This window comes from Meriones unguiculatus, chromosome 6 (assembly GCF_030254825.1).
Source record: "Meriones unguiculatus strain TT.TT164.6M chromosome 6, Bangor_MerUng_6.1, whole genome shotgun sequence".
Classification (NCBI taxonomy): Eukaryota; Metazoa; Chordata; class Mammalia; order Rodentia; family Muridae; genus Meriones; species Meriones unguiculatus.
The window spans coordinates 125,958,883-125,984,069 of record NC_083354.1 but is presented as its reverse complement, the minus strand read 5'-3'; the positions used below and the strand labels follow the sequence as shown (position 1 = coordinate 125,984,069).

General features: G+C 40.8%; 1 long non-coding RNA gene across 1 annotated transcript; it reads right to left on the bottom strand.

Annotated features, from left to right (window-relative positions):
• Positions 1-19,492: 19,492 nt before the first annotated feature.
• On the bottom strand, positions 19,493-23,328 carry LOC132654763 (uncharacterized). The gene is made up of 2 exons (XR_009592479.1): positions 22,206-23,328; positions 19,493-19,927 (listed from the first exon to the last, which is right to left on the bottom strand). It is a non-coding gene; the product is annotated as an uncharacterized LOC132654763 (long non-coding RNA).
• Between the last annotated feature and the right edge of the window lie 1,859 nt (positions 23,329-25,187).

Here is a 25,187-nt window from a genome sequence, read left to right as displayed (position 1 = left end):
GCCAACCTTAAAACACTTTCTTGGACCCACAAACATTTATAATTTGCATTTGCCAACCTTAAAACACTTTCTTAGACCCTCTAACAACATTTTTCTTAGGCCTTTGTATCTGGTTATTTACTATGAGACATAGGTTAGACTGCTATGAACATTTATTGTCCTTTAGCTAAAGGGATGGTAAAAGGTTACATCTGAGGCCTGTTTCTTGAGTCCGGCAACAAGGCATATTGTGTTTAGGCCTGACGTTAGCAACTCTAGGACTCAGGCTTAAGGCCTGATCTGCTGCATATGAAGAGAACTGAGAAGGCATCTGAGGTCTCCCAAGACAGATGTTGGCATATGGGGCCGAGTGTGAGGCCAAAACAGACCTGCAATGTTACCCTGGGCTGGATGATGGTGGTGGAGGTTGCTGAATCTAGGAGCCATTTGTCCTCTACCAGGGCCAAGAAGCTTGAAGGCTGGAAATGTCTGTGGCTCTTGTGCTGGTTGAGCCTCAGTGGCTGGGCACAGAGGACAAGCCTACATGGGAGCATTTTGACTTCCTAAAGCCAGTCTGCCAGTAGGCAGTGTGTGGCTTGTTGAAGCAGCCGTGGGACCAGCATCCTTCCTGGCTGCATTTGAAACAGTTACCTGGAGGAGTTGACTTCTGGCTATACCCCGGTGGAATGGGGCACTGCAGACCTCTTGTCTTCTGTGTGGGAATGTCAACAGCCTCAGAGCATCAGCCAAGGTCTGGAGCATAGTTTTTGCTGTAGATGGGCCTGTCGGGAAGGCTCCTTTCATTATTTTTACCAATTCTTGTATGGTGACTCAGGACCACCCCAGCTGTTTATTAAAGATGGCAGTGAGATCATATTTGCATCTTTAAGACTGTACATATATTTTTGGACATGTTAGAGGACTTGATCATCTACGAGATGATTGACTATTAACTTGCATTCATTAACCACTAAATATTAGGACTTTAGGTTTTGTCCCTATTAAGTTTGAGCCCTAAAAGTCATAAATACAGTCGATAGCTTATAAAAGTCTAAGGCTATACTATAGAGCAATAATGTTAGCATATTTAAAAAATAAGACCAAGTATATTTTAACCTTTTGATAGTGAAGATATAGCACAATGACCAAGTTTTAACATAAATAAGTGCCTCTAAAATTAATAGATCTTAATTTAGAGTACTGGTAAAAACTTGTACATTGTAACCTCTAAGTTATGAGTTTTAAAACTAACAATATACTAGAACAGTATAAAGCAATTTTAAACTAAATTTGAATTTATTATAGCAAACCTATTATCCAAAAAGCCTAGTGGTGAATCTGGATCAAAGGCAGCTCATGGCAGGAGAAATAGCATTTATTAATTTAGGAATTGATAAAGACATAGGCAGTTAGACATACATTTTAAATTAGCTTATTCTGAATAGACCTTTATAACTTTGAAATTTTACCATTATATAAAAATTATTTTGAACCAGAGTTGAATCATATATATTATAAAATATAACTTTGAGTTTTAATAAATATCCATACCAATTTAAAATGAGACTTGTTGTTGTCCTAGTCTAAAAGGAGATAAAATAAACAGAGAAGTAATTATGATTAAAATTGTTCATACGATGTGGTCACCTTAAGTTTTACAGTTTAATTTTAAGATCTTTTTAAGAGTATAAAAAGAAACCAGAGAGTATATTTAGTGAGATAGCAGGCATAGAGAGACAGACAAGACTTGAGAAAAGAGAAACAGAGAATTGTTTTTTACTTCATGGATCACTCTTAGTGTTACTGGATGTTACTGAATGTTAGACATTTGAGTAGGGCAAATACAGGTGTAGAAGCCAAAGAAGAGAATATGAGGAAGCAGTTCCTTCGAACGAGAAAGGGGAAATGGAAATGCACCACGTGGCTAGTGGTTCATCAACCAAATAGCACAACAGGTCATGGGCTTAGCCCAGCTAAGCTCAGGAAGCAGGGCTTTATCAGCAATAAGGCTGAGTTCTCCTAGGGAGAATCTCTTCTGTGGGAAAGGATAGAGGCACACAGGCAGCTTTAGAATGGAGGTAGGAAGGGGCGCACTGGCCTTTTAGAGTCTACAAGAGACTGCAGTTTTGCAGCTCCACCAACACTGGGACAGAAACAAAGTAGTGAAAGCAGCTGGCAGGGTTGGGGGGAACCACAGCATCTTTTGTTGTTGTTGGGTTTGGTTTTTATATGAAAGAGGTTCTCATTGCACCCCATAAGTATATACAATGATGTGCCAGTTAAGAATGTCATCAAGTTCAAATGATAAACTTAGAAAGATATTCCCAATCATGTACAGTTACCGCTGCATAATTGTACTTTTCAATACACAAAAATTCAACCCTGAACTAGAACAAATGCAGGAGAGTGGGGATCACATATCCAATTTCAAAGGGGATTTGGTGAACTAGTCTTCTGCCTGGAGCTCGCCAAACTCCTACTTCTCTTTTAGGCTGGTTGCCTGATGACACAGAAGAAGCGGCTATGTTTTGAGAGAAGATTCTTTGTAGTTACCCTATTATTCTGTTCACAAGCACGGGTGACTGCCGCTGGAGAGCCTCTAGCGCCTCTGAGGAGAGAGGCTTAGAGTCCTCCCTGCTAGGTCACAGTCTTCTGTCTGCTGTGACTCCTCAGAAGCAAGCTGCCACCACGGTAAATGAAGCCATAAACCAGAAATCCCCAAAGAAGCTGCAGGAGCCAAAGCATCCTGGGCCCCAGCTTACGCACAGAGCACAGGCCATTATTTCACACCTGGTGCTGTGCCAGAGCAGCTCTAGGAGTGCAGAAATAAACAGTTGTTTTGACAGAGCAGTGTTGTTCATTGGCATTCGGTAAATTTGCCTGAAATTCTAACAATTTCCTCGTATAAAATATCCACCCACCTAACACTCTCTTTACATGAAATCTTATAATAGCAAACCTGTAATTACATTCCCTATTTTCATTTTTTTTCCCAGGAACAACATTGGCTTCTACTGTATGAGGATTACAGTGCATCTATCTCCATTAACACTGTCACATGGGTTTTATAAAATCATATTACGAAATGTGGGTCAGTGATCACCGAGTCATGTAATTTATCAAGACAATACCCAGATGCACTGTTTGACATTCGTTTTGCAGGGATGCAATCTTCTGGTGTGCACAGCTCTACGGAGCCCTCCATTCCTCAGAAGCAGCAGCCATTTATGACTGGGGGGGAAATCAATATCCTGAGTTCCACTATCAAATATTTAATGTCCCAATGTTTTATAAGATAATACATCAGCAAAGCTGACAGGACACCTCTGTTTGATAATACATCAGCTCTGCCGCCTGACCATCTAATCGCGCCTCCAGTTTCAGACTTTTAGGACCAGAGAGCATTTCTCTTAGCCCAACCTGCCAATTTTACTAAAGGAACCAGGTGCAGAAGTAAAGTGCAAGTAGTTCACACAGCTGTTGGTCATAGACTCTGCAACTAAAGTTTCCCCCTGGTCACAAATTCAGTTAAGCACCAAGTAGGTAACTGAAAAGCAAGTTGCTCAGTCCAGAGCCAGGAGTATGCTGTTCCTGGCCCTACCCATGTTTCTCTCTGCTTCCTGTCTGCATGAGGTAAATAACCCTTCCCTCTACACACACATTCCTAGCACTGTGATTTTCCAACCAAATCATCAGGCCATGTAATCATGAACTAAACCATCTGAAACCATGAGCCAAAATGAACCCCCCTTTAAGTTTTGGTGTTTGATATGTTGTCACACTGATGGGAAGGGTAAACAACTTGAGTTCCTTTAGAATTCCCTGGGGCTCGTTAAGTCTATTTTCTCATCACACATCTAGAAGAGAATTCAACTTCAAATCCCTCCACTGTATCTTATTTAAACTTTGTTTTGTTTTGTTTTTAGCATCTGCTCTATGCTAATTACAAAGCAGACACAGGAAAAAGACAAAGCTGTATTTCTATATCTCTTGTGTACTATCAAGGCAGGACTTCTAAATGTTATAGGAGATATACTAATCATTCCCACCTTGTGTCTTTTACATCCCTTCTCAGTTTTGCTAAACATCACCCTTCCTCTGTTGGCCTTTAAAATTTGCTTTTGTGCTTAGTCATTTTCTCTTACAGCGTCACTGAACTTCACGGTGACCCCATATCTAACATGATCTTGGCTGTGACCTTGGCTGAATAACTCTAAAGTGTGTTTCTCTTGAATTCTGGTCCTGTATCATCATGGGACCATTGCATCTCTCAGCTTCCTTAAACTCGGCACATCTGTAAGTAGAGGCATCATCTGTCACGCCTTACGAAGGTCCTTGTTGGAACTAAGTCATAACTTCCTTATGCTGGCGCCCTAGATGCCAGTCTTCCCCTACCGCAGTACAAACACTGATTGGAGATTAGATATTCTCAGGACTCATCACTTTGATGTTTCCATATTGAATCAATAAGGAATATTTATGTAATGATTAAATAGATTAGTCTGTATCACTCAAACTAAAATCCTGAGTTGTCTTTATTCAGTTCCTGAAAAAGTCCTCTGCATTTTATTTTCTTCAGTCTCTCCCAAACTATACATTTTTTTTCTTCATCAAAATACTGCCCTAATTTGGGTTCCATTCTTTCTTATTTACTTATTTATGTATTCACTTTACATCCTGACTATGACCCCCCCTCCCTTTTTCCCACTCTTTCCCCTCTCCTCGTCTTCTTAAAAGGGAATCCATACACACACACACACACACAATCAATCAATCAATCAATCAATCAATCAAATCAAATCAGGACTGAGAGCATCCTCTTCCCCTATAGCCTGTCCAGGAAGAGGAAGTCCCACCAAAGGGGTAGGGACAGGGAGTGATCCACAAGCAGGCAACAGAATCCATGTCAGAGACAGCCCCACTCCCCTTACTAGGGAACCCACATGAAACCTGAGCTGCCCATCAGCTGTATCAGCCTAGGTGCAGTACAAGCATTGTTCTTGGTTGGTGCTTCAGTCTCCTCAAGCCCCCTGAGTCCAGGTGAGTTGGCTCCGTTGGTCTTTCTTATGGAGTTCCTGTCCCTCCAAGTCCTCCTGTTCTTAGCCCAACTCTTCCTTAAGACTCCTCAAGTTCCACCCAGTGTTTGGTTGTGGGTCTCAGCATCTGTTTCAATCAGCTGCTGGGTAGAGCCTCTCAGAGGATGGCTATTCGAGGCTCCCATCTGCAAGCTTAGTACAGTTTCATTAATAGTGTCAGGGGTTGGCTCTCTCCCACGGGGTGGGTCTCAGGGTGGGCCAGGCATTGGCTGGACATTCCCTCAATCTCTGCTCTATCTTTATCTCCGTACATCTTGTAGGCAGGGTAAATTTTGGGTGGAAGTTTTTGTGGGTGGGTTGATGTTCCCCTCCCTCCACTAGGAGTTCTGTTCTCCCTCCACTAGTTGGAGGGTGGCCTCTTCAGTCTCCGTGACCCCTGCTAATAGAAGTCTCAGCTACGATCACCCACATATCCTCCCAGAGCCTAGGTAGGTTCCATTATTTCTTACTGACATCATTGGCATAAAATCCATTGCTTCCAGAATTTCCCTTTCTCACTCAACCTTGAAGAATGTCTGTTTCCTCGTTTCCTTAAAATTCTTCCATGCCCCACACTGCTCAGTGGATAAGGTCTGACATACAACACCCACTGTGTCTTTAGCAGTACTCGTGGTAGTGAAGTCTTTCAATACCACATCTCTCACATTTCCCTCTGTGTGCTTCTTTGTCCAGAATGACCCCGATAACTGTTATGTCAGCTAAAAACATATCACTTGGTTCTCCCTAAGCGAAGTCTGGAACGCCATCCTAACAAGTCCCAGCCGTGGTTAGGTAGGTGTTCATCATGACGCTGAAATTCTTGTTCGTGTATCTGCCCCTTGTAACACAGTGAGGGGCTGACTTGTCCCTATTCTGTGTTCTCAGTAGTCAGCAAACATCCTGACAAACACGGAGGATTCCGTTAACAGCACTGCACCATCTAACACAAAGCCCAGAGTCTCAACATTTTCCCCATATATGTGATTTCTATTTTATACGTGAGTGTCTTACCTTCATGTATATATTTTATATATACATACATATATGTGCATACACACACACATATACACTCTGTGCATGGCTGGTATAGAAATGGGATTCCCTGGAACTGGATTTAGACATGGTTGAGAGGGGCTGCTGCTTTGCAGATGCTTGGAGCTGGGCCCAAGCCCTTCCAAAGGCTTACAGAGGACTTTTTCAGATTAAAATACAATTGTACAATGCTACTCTCCCTCCTTTGCTTCCTGTAAACCATCGCATATACCCTCTGCCCTCTCCTTCAAGTTCATGGCCCCTTTTCACTAACTGCTATTGCATGCGTATGTGTATATGTATATACTCTCCTAAATAAAACCCCGTTAACATGGATAATGTCACTTCTGTGTATGTTATTCTGAATTATTTCTCTCATTCTCTTATGTTTCAAACTATGATTCCACTTTGGTTTTTTTTTTTTTTTTTTGGATGCTTTATTATTACTAGAACCGCTTTATGACTCCAAGATGCATAGGACACTAAATAAAATAGGTAGAAAAAATGTCAAAAGACAGGTCATGGTACACATGCAGGAAGATAAAATAAAAGAAAGGAGCGTATCTGAGCAAATACTAACAGTCTGCTCTCTTTCCTTATACCAGTGTGGTCCAAATTATCATTATCCTTAATGTCCCCTGACCATTCTCCTTCACCATACCTGTGACAGAGAAGCCCAGCCCAGTGTATGAATAATATATAAAAGTCCACAAGTCCAAGATAATGTATACAACCTCTTTTCTCTGAGGAGCCTAACACAGCCACTGGAAACTAAACTGTCCCATCCCTTCACAAGGATCACCTTCAAAGAGGATTGGAATCAGCAGATCTTCATCAACCTGTCATCGTCTCTGGGTCCACCACAGGAGATGCTGGTGGTATACATATGCTAAGGTTTTACATCCCAAAATTATTTATGAAACAAGGTCTACACTGGTGCTGTCATGATTGCAAAAATAATAAGTCTCTATTCTCTGAGCATGTGAAGTCATACTCAGAAATATTCCAATATAAATCCTTCAAGTGTTATCAAGAGGCTGTAGGTTCTGGATATTTAAAGCCAGTCATGTGAACACGATAACCCACAAGCCCCCAGTTTTACTTAAATTAAACTGATGTCCAGTTCCAAGCAGAAGAATGTGTGTCACTTTCCAGATGCTTTTCATGCCGTCTTCCCATGGGGACTTGGAGTTTGGGGGATTTGTACAAATCAACAGAGGCCTTGTGCATTAATCTGAGCAGGATATGTGTGCTTCAAATCCATCATGTAGTAGAGGCTGACCTCTCTGCTCAGATCCCCCTAAGACACCAGCAGGAAGTCCTGGACCTCCGTACAGCCCTGCATTACTTCATATTAAATGCTTGAGCAAGCTCTAATGTAAATCATCCATGAGCTCTTCTGTGGGAATCTTACCAAAAGTATTTCCCTTTGAGTTGAAAACTGTGCCATGTTGGAATCTGGGCACTCTCCCATTCTCTCATCTCTGGATGGTGTCAGTTGGAGTCCCAGCACTAGGAAGGCAGTGCCACTTATATGTTATTGGGTCATTTGTTGGGGAATAAATCTTCTTTAAATAAAAATTAAGACCAAAGGAAAATTTTCTCTTTTTTGTTGTCTTCTTTTTATCAGGCATTTACTCTTTACTCTCCTGGATAATGAAGAAAAAAGAAAACAGTGCTATTTGCAGCCCCCCAGCCAGATTCCAAGAAACACACTCGGCATCTTACTGATGGGACCAGGTAACCTTCGAGATAGGTTCCCAAGTACCCACCTATCCTGTTCCTCTCCCTAAGATGCCTCAAGGAAGGGGCTGCTGAGTGTGAGCAGGCACCTTTCTCTAAAAGGAAAGGTTGCCATTCCTCCTGAGAATGTCCTGTTTCCACCATACCCCCCTCAAAGCTCTGCTCAGCCCCTCACTGCTGAGGAATCCGATGAGAGAATTAATTAAACACACACATACACACATGGGTGAGCGGAGAACACAAACACATGTTCAGTGTGTTTAAATGCTTCTTAGAAAACTCACCTCAGCCCAGCTGTTGGAGATGTGTACACTAAGACGAATGAGCTCTGTAAACCAAAGCTGACATCAAATCTCCAAATACCATGTCAATGCCCACCATGGCTGTTAAAGTCTAGAGCCATCTGCACGTATGTGTGGCTGATTCCCCAAAGAAAGAAAGCTAATATGCTTTCTTATTATGTTTCCTATAGCAGCAGTCAGGGTGTAAGGAATGTTCTTTACGAACCCAGGTGGCCTTCAGATCTTTACGCAATGTCACACACCTATAATATCAAAGGTGCATCATTAAATAAAAGTAGCGAGATGCAAGGACTTCCTCAACACTTAGCAAATATGTGTAAAGCACTATTTATATTCAACCAGACTACTGTGTAGTTCAAACGTCAAGTACAATGCTGGTCCTTCAATAACATACTGGTAAAGTGGAAGGCAGGCTGGGATCACAGACAAATAGTAAAATTAGCACCTTCTGAAGAAAACTACGATAGAAAAACAGAGCTGCAGTGGAGCCAGGGGAGCTAATATGAGCTCTGTAAACCAAAGCTGACATCAAATCCCCAAATACCATGCCAATGCCTACCATGATTGTTAAATATTCAGAAAATATCTTTCTGAAAAAATTAGATCCACAGAATTTTAGCTCAAGCTTTCCATGAAGGCTAATTTTTGGAATGGATGAATAAATGAGTAGATGGATTTGTGATCTCAAGAGGAAAGCATTTTAATTGTGTGTAGAAGCTAAGAATGTTGAAGATAATCTGCATTACTCCCAGCAGAATTAGCCTCCACCCAAATGTCAAAACTATACAGCAGCTCTTCTCCCTAAACCCACTCAACAGCAACCAACTAGAAGATTCTCTCTTTCTCTGCCTCTGTCTCTCTCTGTCCCACCACCCCCTGCCTCTGGCTTACTGTCCTTCCCAACATGTTTGTGGCAAAGGGAGTCTTTGGAAGAGAGGAAGACAACAGACAACTATTTTCCTTGTACCTTGCAATCCCCAAATTAGGATAAAAGCAGCCATGGCTAGACAGGAGGCAAACATCATCTTTTCCATTTTGAGAGGGAAAGTGAAACAAGCATCCTGACCAAGATTCACAACACAGTATAAGGCAGGGATGGCATCAAGCCACACACCTTGTGACCTCAAAACGCATGGCTTACTACAGCCATCTATTAATGTATCCAGATGCCCATTAATGTATCCATCTCATTCTTTCATGTCTCAGGTAATATGAACTTCTGATAATACAGTCTACTGTACTGAGAAAATTAAGTAACTGAACTTCTTCAGAAATGACTAGAACATTTTATACTCATTTTCAAAAGATAAGGATCTGTTGTGCAGACATTTACTATAATTGTATACACCATATTGTATACATATGTATGTAGTAATACATACACATATTGTAAATATTATATGTACATTGTATGCATTCATATATATACTTACATATATACAATATACATATAAATGTATACTATATATGTGTGTGTGTGTGTGTGTGTGTGTGTGTTGAGCCCAATACAGAATCTCCTTACGAGACACTTGCCAGAGACACTCACATGTAATGTGAAAGTACCCTGGGGAGAGAAAGAGGCTCACACACCCGAGCAGTTTATAGTGAAAACCTCCCTGCGACATCCTACGGTATGGTGTGCTGTACCCAGTATGCACAGAGGTACTTTGCAATAAATAAGTAGTCAAAGCCCTTTATTATTAAATAAGCTGCTTCTCACAACTTTTCTAGTATGTTATTTGAAAACGTTGGCATCATTCTGTGACTCCTACTGTTACAGATATTAAGTGTTTCTACAAATCACCTTTCTGGGGTCACTTCAACTCTACCCAAAAATGTCTCCTTGGTTCAAGCTATGTCTGATGAGTGGGTTCTGTCTCCTCCAAACAAATAAACTGACAGCCCCCTGCCTCAGACCTGCCTGGGATGCCCATTCTTACTCGACAGCATAGGCTTTTTCTGCTAACAAGGGGGGCACAAGTTACAGCATTTCCCCAAGTGCACACACAAGTAAAACCCACAAGTGAAGTTTAGAGGCCAGAAGCAGTCCTAAGACATTGTCACCTGCAGACTGTAGGAAGACCTCCTCACAATGGTAAGCATTCTGTCGTGCTCATAAGAGTCTGTGGACACCTTCATAATTCATCCGGAAGGGTTCTTCCTCATGTGTTTCCTCCCCACACCCTACGATTTTATTCTCTTAATACAACTTAGGCTCTGCCCCTGAAGAAAACAAACTAAGGAAGGATGAGCCTTCTAAACCTCCTCTGTCAGGTTCAAAAATAGAGGCAAAATATTATAACCCAATCTCAACTTACTCATAGTAGTGTATTAGCTTATTGTAGTGCTACCTCTTAAAAATGGAAAATGTACCTTTTCAGGGACACTGGATCAATCAGGAATCCTGAGAAACTTTAACAGAGTGAATCTTAATATCGCTACATAAAGGAAGAATGAAAGATACATGCCTCACTTAGGCTTAGCCTGATGTTAAGCTTCTTTCATAAGACTCCCAGAATCTCTGCAAGGCATTGGTTTCAGAAACATCTCTGAAGAGCTGAATTTTCTAGTGTAAGACATGATTCAATATGAAAATAAAGCTTATTTCATTTTATAAACAAAAGCATAGCACTATTGTACTATTTCTACAACTGTAAAGTTCTTTTAAAATATTTTAAACTTAGCTGTAACCAGTGCTAGCTAATTTGTGGGTTCTTCCTTCTCCCACCCTTCTCTACTCCATTTCTTCTTCCCTTTCAACCCCCTAACACTAAATAAGAGAGCAAAAAGATAGAAAGGAAAGGCAAGAGATCCCTGTATACAGTCACGTGTTGGAAAGGGGGTGACACGTTGTTAGACTACTTTGTTCTTGACCACAGGCTATCTAATTTCTTCTCATTGTTTCTTTCTTGCACACAACTAACAAACAAACCGTGACCAACAGCAATCAACAACCCACCATGCCTCTCAGGCCCCCAGCATTTATATGCCCTCTGAAAAGTTCCCAGAATTCCACATGTCCCACAAACGTAGAAACTGTCTGCAGCTGGCTAAATCACGCCTCTGCTAGAGCATGGGGCAATCCATAGTCAGCTGCTGCAAAACAGCCCATATCTCCACACCTGAAATTAAAACATATTCGTATGTTTCTGTGTTTCTTAAGAAACCAAAATTCTTACTACACTTAGCCCTTATTTTCTATTTGATATGTGTTTTATAATGAATACGCATTAATTTAATTTTGAGAAGGAATTTCTGTATGTAGCGCTTGCTGGCCTGAAACTTGCAATGTAGACCAGCCTGTCTTCAAACTGGAACTGCTCCCCAGTGCCTCCAGAAGACTGGGATTAAAGGCTACGCTTTACCGTCCCCTAGCTAATTCTAAATCAATAAATATACATAAATCTATTGAGATGAATGTTAAAATTATATTATTAAGAAGGTATTTGTTCTGTTTAGAGACTACCACATGAACCTTTGAGTTTTAATATCTACTTCTTTCTCTACTACACACATGATCTTCTAAAACAGTGTTTCTCAATATGTGAGCTGTGATCCCTTTGAATGTTGAATGACCCTTTCACAAGGACTGTATATTGCACATCCTACATATCACATATTTACATAATGATGCATAACAGTAGCAAAATTACAGTTATGAAAGAGCCACAACATAATTTTATGGTTAGGGATCACCACAACATGAGGAACTGCATTAAAGGGTCCCAGCACTGGTTGATGTTCTATAAGCTACTTATTTTGTTTGACTCTGCCATTTGTATAGTGGAAGTAAGAGAAAGTACCACAGTCTTTTTAGTAATACTGTAAAATAGGCAGGAGGTTGATAAAACACCCTTGGCTCATTGCTAATATCACAAAAATATTTGCTTTTATTAAGATGTTGTTAATGGCAATACCGTATATTTTTAAGCGGGCTGTATTCTTTACCCACCTGGCAGAAAAGTCACCGATTAACACAGCTAACATAACGCAAAGGGACATGGGTCAGCGACCACTCAAAGGGCCTGTGAAGCATCTCCAGTCACTCAGCGTTAGAAGTCTTCAGATGGAGAAGCTTCAGAGCTCTTGTCCAGGCCACTTATTCTACAAAGACGGAGACTAGGGGTCCATTAGCTATAGTAGTTTACCAGGGATAACATTGCTTATAAATCATGTGAGGTCTCAGCTTGATATCGCCTGGCTCTCGACCATATCACACCGCACTATCTTAGCTCCTTAGACACACAAAGCACTCAGCCCACAGGTGAGACTTTTGCTTTGCTGCATTTAAGGCTTCTCTGGTATTTCTTTTTCTTTTTGCTATCTTCGGATCATGTCATAAAAAAAAAAAAAAAAAAAAATGCCACTAACACCTCTTTGCAATGATACCAGGATGCCAGAACCAGAGAATTCCAATGAACATTCAACTATGGCCCCTGCCCCAGGGTGCAATACAAGTAGCTGATCTGTGAGTAGAGTCGGAGTCTAAGGTGTTGCCGACTTGGCTATTTATCTTTCATGTGATGGCCTGCTCCACCATGATGCACGCTCCTTCTGTTATGGTCATTGTTGTCTCTATTAAGAAATATTACTGAGGGAACAGATATAATCTTCTGAGTCATTCTTGACCCTTTCTCTGACCTCTTTGAATTCTATAGTTACTATTTTTCCAAATTAAGCTTTACATAGACATTTTAGGTCACTGGTCACACAGAAGTGGCACCTAGGTAGACATTAGCTTTCACTGATTTGGTCACACTGCACATTGCAAAATGCAAATTGTCGCTAATCCAAATTCCATCCAGAACATCACTTTCCCCAGGAAAACCATATGTTAATTCCCCTAATAAGACACTTTCCCATATTTTCCAGCATTCCCACCCTCAGCCCTCTCTCCCCTCTACCTCCTACCTGATCCTCCCATCACAGTCCCCACCCTCCTCCAGTCTACCAGTAAAATCTATTCCATTTCCTCCTCCAGGGAGATCCATGTGTGCTACCTAGTCCCTTCCTCCATATATAGCCTCTCTGGGTCTACGGATTGTAGCTTGATTATTATTCATTTAGTTGCTAATATCTGCATATATATGAATATATACATTTATCTTTCTTGGCATCCTTTGTTTATATGCCCAAGAGTGGTATAGCTAGGTCTTGAGATAGATGGATTTCCAATTTTCTGAGGAACTGTCATATTAACTTACATAGTGGCTGTACAAGTTTGCACTCCCATCAGCAATGGAGGCATGTCCCCCTTTCTCCACATCCTCACCATCATGAGCTGTCACTTATGTTCTTGATCTTACACCATTCTGACAGGTGTAAAATGGAATCTCAGTAATCTTGATCTGTATTTCCCTGATGGCTAAGGATGTTGAACATTTCTTAGTGTTTCTCAGCCACTTAAGATTCTTCTATTGAGAATTCTCTGTTTAGGTCTGTACCCCATTTTTAAATTGGATTATTTGGGGGTTTTTTGATATCTAGTTTCTTAAGTTCTTTATATATTTTAGATGTTAGTCACCTATCAGATGTGAAGTTGATAAAAATCTTTTTCCATACTGTAGGGTGCCATTTTGTCCTATTGATGGTGTCCTTTGCCTTACAGAAGTTTCATGAGGCTCCATTGTCGATCTTAGTGCATCTATTGGTCTTCTTTCTGTTTAGAAAGCTGTCTCCTGTGCCAGTGAGTTCAAGACTATTTCCCACTTTTTATTTTATGAGATTCAATGTGTCTGATTTTGTATTGAGCCACTTGGACTTGAGTTTTGTGCAGGATGATAAATATAAACCTACTAGCATTCTTCCATAGACAGATTCCCAGTTTATACCAGCACCATTTGTTGAAGATGCTATCTTTTTTCCAGTGTGTATTTCTGGCTTCTTTATAAAAAATCAGGCGTTCATAGGTTGGTGGATGTACGTCTGAGTCTTAAATTAAATTTCTTTGATCAACATGTCTGCTTTTATGCCAAAACCATGCAGTTTTTATTGCTACACTCTACAGTACAACTTGAAATCAGGAATGGTGAAAACTCCAGCATTTATTATTATTATTATTCAGGATTATTTTGGCTATCCTGGGTTCCTCCACCCCACCCCCCACAAGAGGTTGAGAACTCTCCTTTCATGGTCTGTGGAGAATTGTGTTGGACTTTTCATGGGGATTGTACTGAAGCTATAGATTGCATTTTGTAGCATGGACATTTTTACTATGTTAATCTCACAGATCCATGAGCATGAAAGATCTTTCCACCTTCTGGTATCTTCTTCATTTTTTTTTCTTCAAAGACTTGATGGTTTGTTTGTTTATTTTCATACAATCTTTTACTTACTTGGTAAAAGTAACCCCAAAATATTTTATATTGTTTGAGGCTATTGTGAAAGACATTATTTCCCTCATTTCTTTCTCAGGTTATTTTTTATGTCTATGTAAGAGGAGGGCTACCAATTTTGTATCCAACTACTTGGCTGAATGTGTTCATCAGCTAGGAGTTCCGTGGTGAAATTCTAAGGGTTACTTTTGTATATCGTATCATCTTCAAATAAAGATACTTTGACTTCCTCGTTTCCAATTTACATACCCTTGATCTCTTTTGGTTGTCTTATTGCTCTAGCTAAAACTTCAAGTACTATGTTGAATAGACATGGAGAGAGTGGACAACCTTGTTTTGTTTCTGGTTTTAGTGGAATTGCTTTGAGTTTCTCTCCCTTTTTTGTTTTTTGTTGTTTGTGTTGTTTGTTTGGTTGGTTGGTTTTTGAGACATGGTTTCTCTCTGTAGCCATAGCTATCCTGGACTTGATTTGTAGACTAGGCTGGCCTCAAACTCAGAGATCCACCTGCCTCTGCCTCTCAGAGTGCTGAGATTACAGGTGTGTGGCACCATGCCCAGCTGAGTTACTCTTCATTCAATTTTTTGTTGGCTATAGTCTTGCTATAGACTGCCTTTATTATGTTTAGGTATGCCCCTTCTATTCCTAGTCTCTCCAGGACTTCTATCATGAAGAGGTGTCGGATTTTGTTAAAAGTCTTTTCTGCATCTAATGAGATGATTATGTGGTTATTGCCTGCATTTTGTTTATATGGTGTATTACATTTATTGATTTTTTTTTAGATTGCGTTATTGAATCAACCCTGCATCTCTGAGAGAAAGCCTACTTGATCATGGTGGATTATTTTGATGTGTTTTTTATTCAGTTTGCAGGTATTTTTGTTGAGTTGTTTTGCATCTATGTTGATAAGGGAAATTGGTCTGTAATTTTCTTTTTTTTTTTTTGAGCGTTTATGTGAGTATTGGGGTGATTGCAGCCTTACAAATGAATTGGGCATTCTAACTTGTGTGAATCAATTTAAGCAGCATTGATGTTAACTCTTCTTTGAAAGTCTGGTAGAATTCTGCACTAAAACCATCTGGCCCTGGTTGGGAGATTTTTAATGACAGCTTCTATTTCAGTGGAACTTTTATCTATTTAAATTGCTTACCTGATCTTGATTTAACTTAGATAAGTGGTGCCTATTTAAAAAAAAATTCTATTTTCTTTTTCTTCTTTTTTTCCTCCCAATTTTTTGGTGTACAGATTTTTAAAGTACGTCCTTGTGATTCTCTGGATTTCCTCAATGTCAATTGTTATGTCCCCTTTTGTTTCTGATTTTGTTAATTTGGATAATCTTTCTCCACTTTTATTTAGTTTAGATAAGGTTTGTCTATCTTGTTGATTTTCTCAAAACACCAACTTTTTGTTTCATTGATTCTTTATATTGTTCTCTTTGTTCTTGTTCTTGATTTTGGCTCTGTGTTTGATTATTTCTTGCCCTCTATTCCTCTTGGGTGTGATTATTTCTTTTCATTCTAGAGTTTTCAGGCTTACTGCTAAATTGTGACATCTCCCCAGATTTGTTTGGTTTTGTTTTATGTAGGCACTTGGTTGTCTGAACTTGCATCTTAGAACCACTTTCATTGTGTCCCCTAAGTTTGAGTATGGTGCATTCATTTTCATTGAATTGTAAAGAACCTTTAATTTTTCTTTATTTCTGTCTTGATCCATCTTTTATTCAGTAGCAAGCTGTTCAGTTTCCATGATACTATAGCTTTCTCTTGGTGTTGTTGATAGCCTTAGGTAGATATCTGACAGCATGTGGGGAGTTATATCAATTTTCTTGTATCTGTCAAGACTTGCCTTGTGTCTGAGTATATGATCAGTTTTGGAGAATGTTCCATAAGGTTTAGAAAAAATGTATGTTCTTTTCTGCTTGGATTAAATGTTCTGTAGATACATATTAGGTGCAATGTTAGGTTTATAATGCTCTAGTGTTTCTCTGTTCAGTTTTTGTCTGATGACCTGTCAATTGGTGAGAGTGGGAACTGAAGTCTCCCACTCAATGTGTGAGAGTCAATATTTGATTTAAGCTGTAGTAGTATTTCTTTTACAAACTTGAGCGCCCTTGTGTTTGGGGCATAGATATTAAGAATTGAAATGTCTTCTTCGTGGACTTTTCCTTTGATGAGTAAATAGTGTCCTCACCTATCTCTTGATTTGTTTTGGTTTGAAACCTGTTTTATTGGATATTAAAATGGCTACACCAGCTTGCTTCTTAGGTCCATTTCCTTGTAAAGTCTATTTCCAACCATTTATCCAGAGATAATGTTTATTCTTGATGTTGAGATTGTTTCTTAGATATAGTAGAAGAATGGATCCTGTTTTGTTTTGTTTTGTTCATTCTGTTAGTGCATATCTTCTAACTGGGGGGATTGAAATCACTGATATTGAGAGATATTAATGACCAGTGGTTGTTCATTCCTATCGTCATCATTAGGAGTAGTATTGTGATGGCGGTGGTAGTGTGTGTGTGTATGTCTCTTCTTTTGACTTTGCTGGTCTGCAATTATTTATTGCCCTTGTTTTCATGGCTGTGGTTAACCTCCTTAGGTAGGAGGTTTTCTTCTAGTACCTTTTGTAGGGCTGGGTTTGAAGACAGATATTGCTCAAATTTGGATTCATTACAGAACAGCTTCTTTTCTCCATCTATGGTGATTGAAATTTTTACTGGGTATAGTAGACTGGGCTAGCAATTGCGGTCTCTTAGAGTCTGTAGCATATCTGTCTAGGTCTTTCTAGCTTTTAGAGAGAAGTCAGGTGTAATTCTAACAGGTCTGCCTTTATATGTTACTTGGTCTGGTTTTCTTACAGCTTTTAATATTCTTTGTTCTGTATTTAGTGTTTTGATTATTATGTGTGAAGCAGAGTTTCTTTTCTGGTCCAGTCTCTTTGGTGTTCTGTATGTTTCTTATACCTTTATAGGCATCTCCTCCTTCAGGTTAGAAAAGTTTTCTTCTGATTTTGTTATAAACATTTCCTTTGCCTTTGAACTGGGATTTGTCTTGTACTCTATTCCTGTTATTCTTAGATTTAGACTTTTCATAGTGGTCCAGATGATTTCATGGATGTTTTGTATCAGGAATTTTTTAGATTTAACATTTTTAAAATGTTTTAAGTTATTTACTTTTTATTAATTACAAAGTTTATTCACTTTGTATCCCAGCTGTAGTCCCCTCCTTCATTCCCTCCCAAACCCACCCTCCCTCCCTCTGCTCCTCCCATGCCCCTTCCCAAGTTCATTGATAGGGGAAATCTTCCTTCCCCTCCATCTGATCCTAGTCTATCAGGTCTCATCAGGAGTGGTTGCATTGTCTTCCTCTGTGCCCTGGTAAGGTTGCCCCCTCCTCAGGGGAAGGTGATCAAAGAGCTGGCCACTGAGTTTATGTCAGAGACAGTCTCTGTTCCTATTACTAGTGAACCCACTTGGACACTGAGCTGCATCTGTGCAGGAGTTCTAGGTTATCTCCATGAATGGTCCTTGGTTGGAGTATCAGTCTCAGAAAAGACCCCTGTGCCCATATTTTTTTTCTCTCCTTGTGGACCTCCTGTCCCCACCAGGTCTTTCTATGTCCCCCTTCTGTCCAAAGTTTGGCTATCAGTTTCAGCCTCTGTTTTGATACAGAGGGTAAGCAGTGTAGTCTTTCAGAGTCTCTTTGTGGTAGGTGCCTGTCCTATTCCCTGTTTTCTCATTCTTCTGATGTCCATCCCGTTTGCCTTTCTGGATAAGGATTGAGCATCTTACCCAGGTTCCTCCTTGATTAGCTTCTTTAGGAAATCAATTTGGCACTTTCTCAGACAATTAGGAATAGTGCTATCTCAAGATCCAGCTGTACCACTCCTAGGCATATATCCAAAAGATGCTCAAGTGAACAACAAGGACATTTGCTCAACCATGTTCATCACAGCTTTATTTGTAATAGCTAGAAGCTGGAAACAACCCAGATGTCTTTCAGTTGAGGAAAGGGTACAGAAATTGTGGTACATTTACACGATGGAATACTTCTCAGCAACTAAAAACAAGGAAATAAAGAAATTTACAGGCAAATGGTGGGAACCAGAAAAGATCATTGTGAGTGAGGTATCCCAGAAGCAGAAGGACACACATGGTATATACTCACTCATAAGTGGATATTAGACATATAATATAGAATAATCATACTAACATTTTCTTTGACTAATATGTTTATTTCTTCTACTATATCTTTAACACCTGACAGTCTCTCTTCCATTGCTTAGTAAAGCTTGACTCTGTAGTTTCTTTTCTAATTCCTTAATTTTTCATTTCCAAAGTTCCTCCAGTTCAGGTTTTCTTTATTGATTCTATTTTCATTTTCAGGTCTTTAACTGTTTTATTCATGCCCTTCTACTGTTCGTATTTTTCTGGATTTCCTTAAGAGATTTATTCATTTTCTCACATTGCTTGTTTGTGTCTTCCTGGCTTTCTTTGAGGGATTTAGCTATTTCCTCTTTAGAGGCCTCCATCATCTTCATAGGGGGGGTTTAATGTCATTTTCTGGAGCGCCAGCTGTGTTGAACAATTTAGGGTCTGCTGGGATAAGATAGCCAGGCTCTAAGTGAAAACAGTGTCTTGGCTGTTTTGATTTTTTTTTAACTCTTTCATGTAGGCATTTGGGCTTATGATGATTATAGGTCTAGTTGCTGAAATGACTTGATCTGTTAGGTGGATATTTTGATCCCTGGTTTCTCTTTCCTTTCTTTGTTTTTTTTGAGTGTGATGGCTATGTGTTCTATAGTAGGAAATTTTCTTCACACTTGATAGTTGTGGGACTGAAAATGCCAGGTAAATTTTTTTTCTTTTATTCTGGGTATTGATAGCTGACACTTAGGAATGGGAATAGGCCAGAGGTCTGAAGGAGTTTGCAGGAAGGAGGAGAGCAGAGTGTTCAACCAGGATCTGTTTATTTTATTTTTGTCTCTGTCGCGCGCAGCCTTTGCCGATAAGGATGACGCGGCAACAGAGGATTTGTCCAGCAGCAGTTTTATTTCGAAGCTCTTGAAAGTAGATGGAGAAGGACCCCAAACCCTGTGCGTGCTCTGCTTAAATAGCCAGCAGGGTGACTTGCTCGTCTGTGATTGGTGCTCTACACAAAACCCAATTAGCATGTGTTCTCCAATAGGGAGAACAACCAAACCTACATTAGCATAAAGTGGCGCATGCGTACATCGCAAGACAACGTTTGGCAAGAAGAACCAGGAAGCAGGAAACCGGCGCCATCTTGTAATGGCGGGAGCGGCTCCCGACAGTCTCCTTAGATAGCAAAGGGAGGTCACTCCAGAGGGTCTGCAGCAGTTCTGTGGGTCAGCTCAAAGCTGTTGGATCTTGAGGAACAGAAGGAAAGGAGACACCTTCCCTGCTTCTCTGGCAAGAGTGGACTGTGAGTGAGCAAGGAGTGTCTGCTGGAGTTGGGTGGGGGGAGGTAAAGCAAAAAATGGGAAAAGGGAAGTCAGAAAGGGATGGCCTGTGTGATCCATAGGACATGTGGACAGAGAGGCAAAGGAGGCTGCAGCAGGTGTTCTATTGCAAGATACTACATGATGAGACTGGGGGATTGGGTTGGGAGGAGAGGAGAGAGTAGTGAAGGCCTTCCGTTACCTGTTTTACCTGGCCTGCTTAGCTGTCATGTTCCCAGAGAATTCCTGCTGGTGTGGGAAGCGGGGGTGATAGGATTCGTTGGGGAAGGGAGTTTGGAGGAGAAGTATACAGGGGACTTTTACTTGCCTGTTTCAATGGTTGTCTCAGGGGCTTACTGCCTCCCTCTGCTAACCTACGCCTAATCCTGGAAGCTTCTACCTCCATACAATCTAACCCAGGCCGAAAATGTTTTTAGCCTCTGAGACTAACCATGGAATAAACTCACTCTTTCTGAGCTCTGGGCTGGCTTGTTCAACTTAGCTGTTCTGTCTCCTCTCCCAGATGACTTATACAATCTGGCTTCTCTCTCAGCCCCTGAATGTCTCTGCTTGGCCTCAAACTAACTCCAACAATCTGTTCTAATCTTCTGGCCCCTTTTCATTCTATCTGTGTGTGTGTGTGTCTGTGTGTGTGTGTGTGTGTGTGTGTGTCTTTCTCTGTCTTTCTCTCTCTCTCTCTCTCTCTCTCTCTCTCTCCTTTCTCTCTCTTCCTCCCTTCCTCTCTCTGCCTCTGTCTCTGTCTCTGTCTCTCACTGTCTATTATAGTCCCGGTAAAACTGCCTCCTCTCCTCTCTGTATGCCCCTTAGTAGCTTCCCTTTCCCATCTCCTCTGTATTCTATTCTGTCAAATCTTCTCTGATTTGTCACCTTTTCTGATACTCAATTAGACATCAAACATGGGTGCTGCCTTCTACAAACTTTCATTGTTTAAGATTAAAAGCGTGTACCAACACTCCTGGAATTAAGCTTTTCTTTACCTGATACCACAATGGCTTTAAACTCTTAACTGCTCACCTCTGTCTCCTAGAGGATTAAAGACGTGTTTGCAGGCAGACTTCATGGCTCACACCTGCAATCCCAGCACCCTGGGAGGGAAAGACAGGTGGATCTCTAAGACTTCAAGGGCAGCTACACAAAGAAACCCTGACTTATGGGGGGGGGACTGTTTTATTCCAGCCAGATCACATAGACCTAGGTCTTTGGATGTAATCTCTTGCCAGAGCAGCCATGTTCTGAATTAAAATCTCTCTATAGAGAAGATCTTTGTGATCCTTTGGGGGATGGGGTCAGAAAGGAATGGGAGACAGAGCTGGGGGTGAGATTGGTGGGATTAGAACTGGGGGAGCCGAAGAAGAGGTGTGAATCTACTATCAGCCTATCTGATGCTCTGTCTGGAGCAGTCCTTGGGTTAAGAAGTGGTGCCTGATGAGGTAGGGAGCTGAAGGAAAGCAACAAGTAAGCGAGGAGGTTAAAAGGGAAAAATCCTGAGGTGGGTTCCTCAGGAGGTAGAAACCAAGGGTAAAGAAGACTGCAATGGTGTTCTGCTACAGAGTTGGAGATGAGACTGGGGGGTTAGATAAATCTAAGAGAAGAGAGTGACACTTTCCCATGTTAATGGCTTCCTTTGCATGCTGTAATTTCCTCTTGCTGTACCTATAATGACTGAAATCAAATCATATAAGAGTCTAGGTCACTTATTTGACCAATGGTGGATGACTTTTCTGATACGCTTAAGCTCTGTGTGGACAGAGCTTTACTCCCAGGACCCAACATAAACTAGCAACAGTAGGATATTGGACAACAACCAAGCATAAATACAAGCTTTTCTCTCTTATGGTATTCTGCAATAGAGGTACTTAATGGCAGATATCATATACTATAAATTTGACCATTGAAACGTGTGAAATCAAACATCAGAGCCGTCATTAATGAGCCCTTTAAACAAACCTATTCTTAACTTTCTCATCAAAAGCTGATGCTGCAGTTCTGGGAAGACATTTCAAATTATATCTTTTATAGTCCCCAAATCTGAATAATGTAGCTTAATAAAGAAAGCTTTGGTCTCCTGGCAATTTTGTCTTTGATCCCTAGTGGATTTAAATGTCCAGGATTCTGGGTTTCTTCCAACATGTATATCTTGTTTTAAGATAAATCCCCAGAACATGCTACATGCAGGATGCTAACGACTGAAGAAGGGTTTCATCTTAGATGACTAAGCCAGAGGTACTTTGCAGCACCTAAGCTTCACGACCTGTGTACTTACCCGTAATTGTTTGCTTTTCCAAGTTTTCATCATGATCAGCCTTCAAAGTGAAATAATACCATTTCCCTCTTGAGTATTTTTCCTGAGGTCTAAGGAGGAAAAGTAGGAGCAAAATAAGCCAAGTTCCTTTTGATAGTAAAGGCAAGAGCATATTATTCTCCAGCCTGGGCACACCCAGCATCCAGCCATAGGGCACTGTGAACATCTGGAAAACATCTGTGGAGCCACAGGGCTGAAGACCGTAGGAGCGAATGCTTGTGGCTAGGCCTTCTGGAAAGATGCAGTGTGCCCCCTTGTTCTGTCCAGGCAGATGGCTAACTTTACATGAGAGTTTTGGGAAGAGAGAGACACTGGAGATAGTATACTTGCTATGAGCGAATCTGAGGACCTCAGTTCCAGTTTAATCTAACAATCCTGTTTACCTCGTACCATAGCCTATGTGTGGAAGATTTTTAAGGTTTATAAGGATTCAGACTTCCTTGTGGGATGTCAATGATTTGAATGAGCCCCACAATTTATAATTAAGCAGAGTAATTTTAATCCTTAGCTAACAGTGAGAAGGGGGTAAACTGTTTTTTTTTTCATGAACTGAAAAAAATTAAGACAAGAAAGAAGATTATGAGGATTCCACTTTCTATTAGCTCCATGTTCTAGCCAACTGCACTAGCCCATCAGATGACCTTTTTCCATATTTCAATTAATAAAGTCCTTTGGGGATCAGATTCGCAGAGGCATCAAAGCTTAGTGTATCCCAACTTTGAGGTGAGATGAAAACTGGACCTAGAGGAGTAATGGTCCACCTACACTGTACAGCACAACTGTGTCACAAGGTCTGGAAGCCTGTTGGGCTGTGACCCCAACACCAGAGAATCTGACATAATGAATCCACTTGCGGCCTGGGCATCTAGAGTTCTCAGATCTCCCCAGGTGATTCCTATGGACAACTAGGTTGAAAACCACCGGAGAAGTGGATTCCTGAGAGCCAGTGGTTCACAGCCCAGGTGACTCATTAACACCTAGAGTCCAGAGTAAATAAGAAAGATGAGATTATAACAACCCAGGTTCTGCCACTGCTACCTTATTGGTAAAGATAAAAGTTCTTGGTACAGTTATTAGTCAGCTTTCCAGTGCCGTGTCAAAACACCCAAGCAGAGCAACTCAAAGAGGGAAGGATCTATTTGTCTTGTAATTTCAGAGTTCTCAGCCAGGGCCACTGGCTGTGGTGATATAGATAGCATAGTGTCAAAGAAGTGTGGAACACAAATGTCCAGCTCATGGATGATTCACAGCAAGGGACTGGAGAAAAGGTATACCTTCAAAGGCATATAGCCCATTTCCTACTTCTCCAACCAGACTCCATCACCTACAGTTCCCACCATATTGCAATAGGTACATCCATCTATGAGTTATCCAATAGAGAATGAAAATGATGGCCCTCATAATATGATCACATCTTAACATTGGTGAGCCAGGGATAAGCTTTCAACATAAAAAGTCTTTGGAAGGCATTTTATTTCTATCTAAAGCATAACATTCCACCCCTTGCCCCCAAGGCTTATATCTATACCATAATGCAAAGAGCATTCCATATACCTCTGATGTTCCCCAACTCTCGCCAGTGGAAGTACAAAGTCTCCTCTAAGACTCAAGGTAATTCTTTTTTGTAAGTTCTTAGAAAAATAAACAGCAAGCCTTATACTTCTAAATCAAAGGGTAAACTATTTCAAGAGGGAAGAACAGGAGAATGCTATAGAAAGTTGAGACCAAAACCAAAACCCCTCATGGAAATCATAGCCCATCCCCAGTACACAGTATTCAGGAGCATGTCAGCAAGAGATCAGCTCCAAAGGGCTTGGGCAGCCCAGCCTCTATCACCTTGACATTGGTGATCCATGTGGGCACTCCCTTTGGCTAGTTTGTGCTTGTTGTCTGTGAGCGTCTGGTAGATATTTCACCTTCCCAAAACTTCTACCATTCTGGAATCTCCGTGGAGCTTTTCCTTCACTCTCACATCGTTACGCAGCACCCTATCAAGGGTTACCCCAGGGGTTCCAGCTTTGCCACACACTGCCTCACCTTCCTTTTGTGTCTGGGTGGAAACCTTTACGGTGCTACAACTCTTGCATTCTGCATGCTTACAAAACAGAATTCTATGGACAGTTCTGCTGCCAGCTCAAGCAGTAGCTGGATCCATGCGGATCTTGGGTAGAGCAAAGTCCCAGTGACTGGGTGGCTAATCACACTGAAACTGAAACAGGCAAGCATAGGGAACAGGTGAGTAACATGCTACTCTAGTTGGACTGGCTACACACACACACACACACACACACACAGCCCTCTCCAAATAATTCACCTAACAACCTCAGGACTCCCACCACCACCACCTTCACTGGGTTACACACAAATCTTGCTTTGAATAGGGAAAAGTTTCTTCTTTCCTTGACAACCATCACATTTATGAATTAATTGGAAAAGTTAGTGCTCCCGTAATCTAATCACCTCTGAATGTTCCATCTCTAAACATGGCTGCGGCAAGGACCAACCCTCCAACACATGGGGCTTGGTGGTATGTTAGATATTAGATATCTTATATCTAAGCTGGAATAGCTACCGGTCAATGCAGGTCATTCTTCTACCTACTTTTTTTTTTTTTTTTTGAGGTTGTGGGCTAACTCATAGAGATAAAAACCCAAAGTGATTGACAGCAGGTAGAGCAACTATGTTAAGGCTTCCATATCTTTATACTTCCCTCAACAAGCTATGGAAAGAGTAACAATATCCAAGGTTCCATATCCAGAGTCCAATATGTGGTCTCTCAGAGCTTATGAACAGTATGCACACGGGTATGGATATTCTGTAAACCATGCATGCAAAAGACTAGCCCTACGATCAGGTAATCAAACAGAGGAGAGTACATTCAAGTTGCCCTCAAACTGTCCAACACCAACACAAGTAATAAAAATTGATAACAGAGACATATAA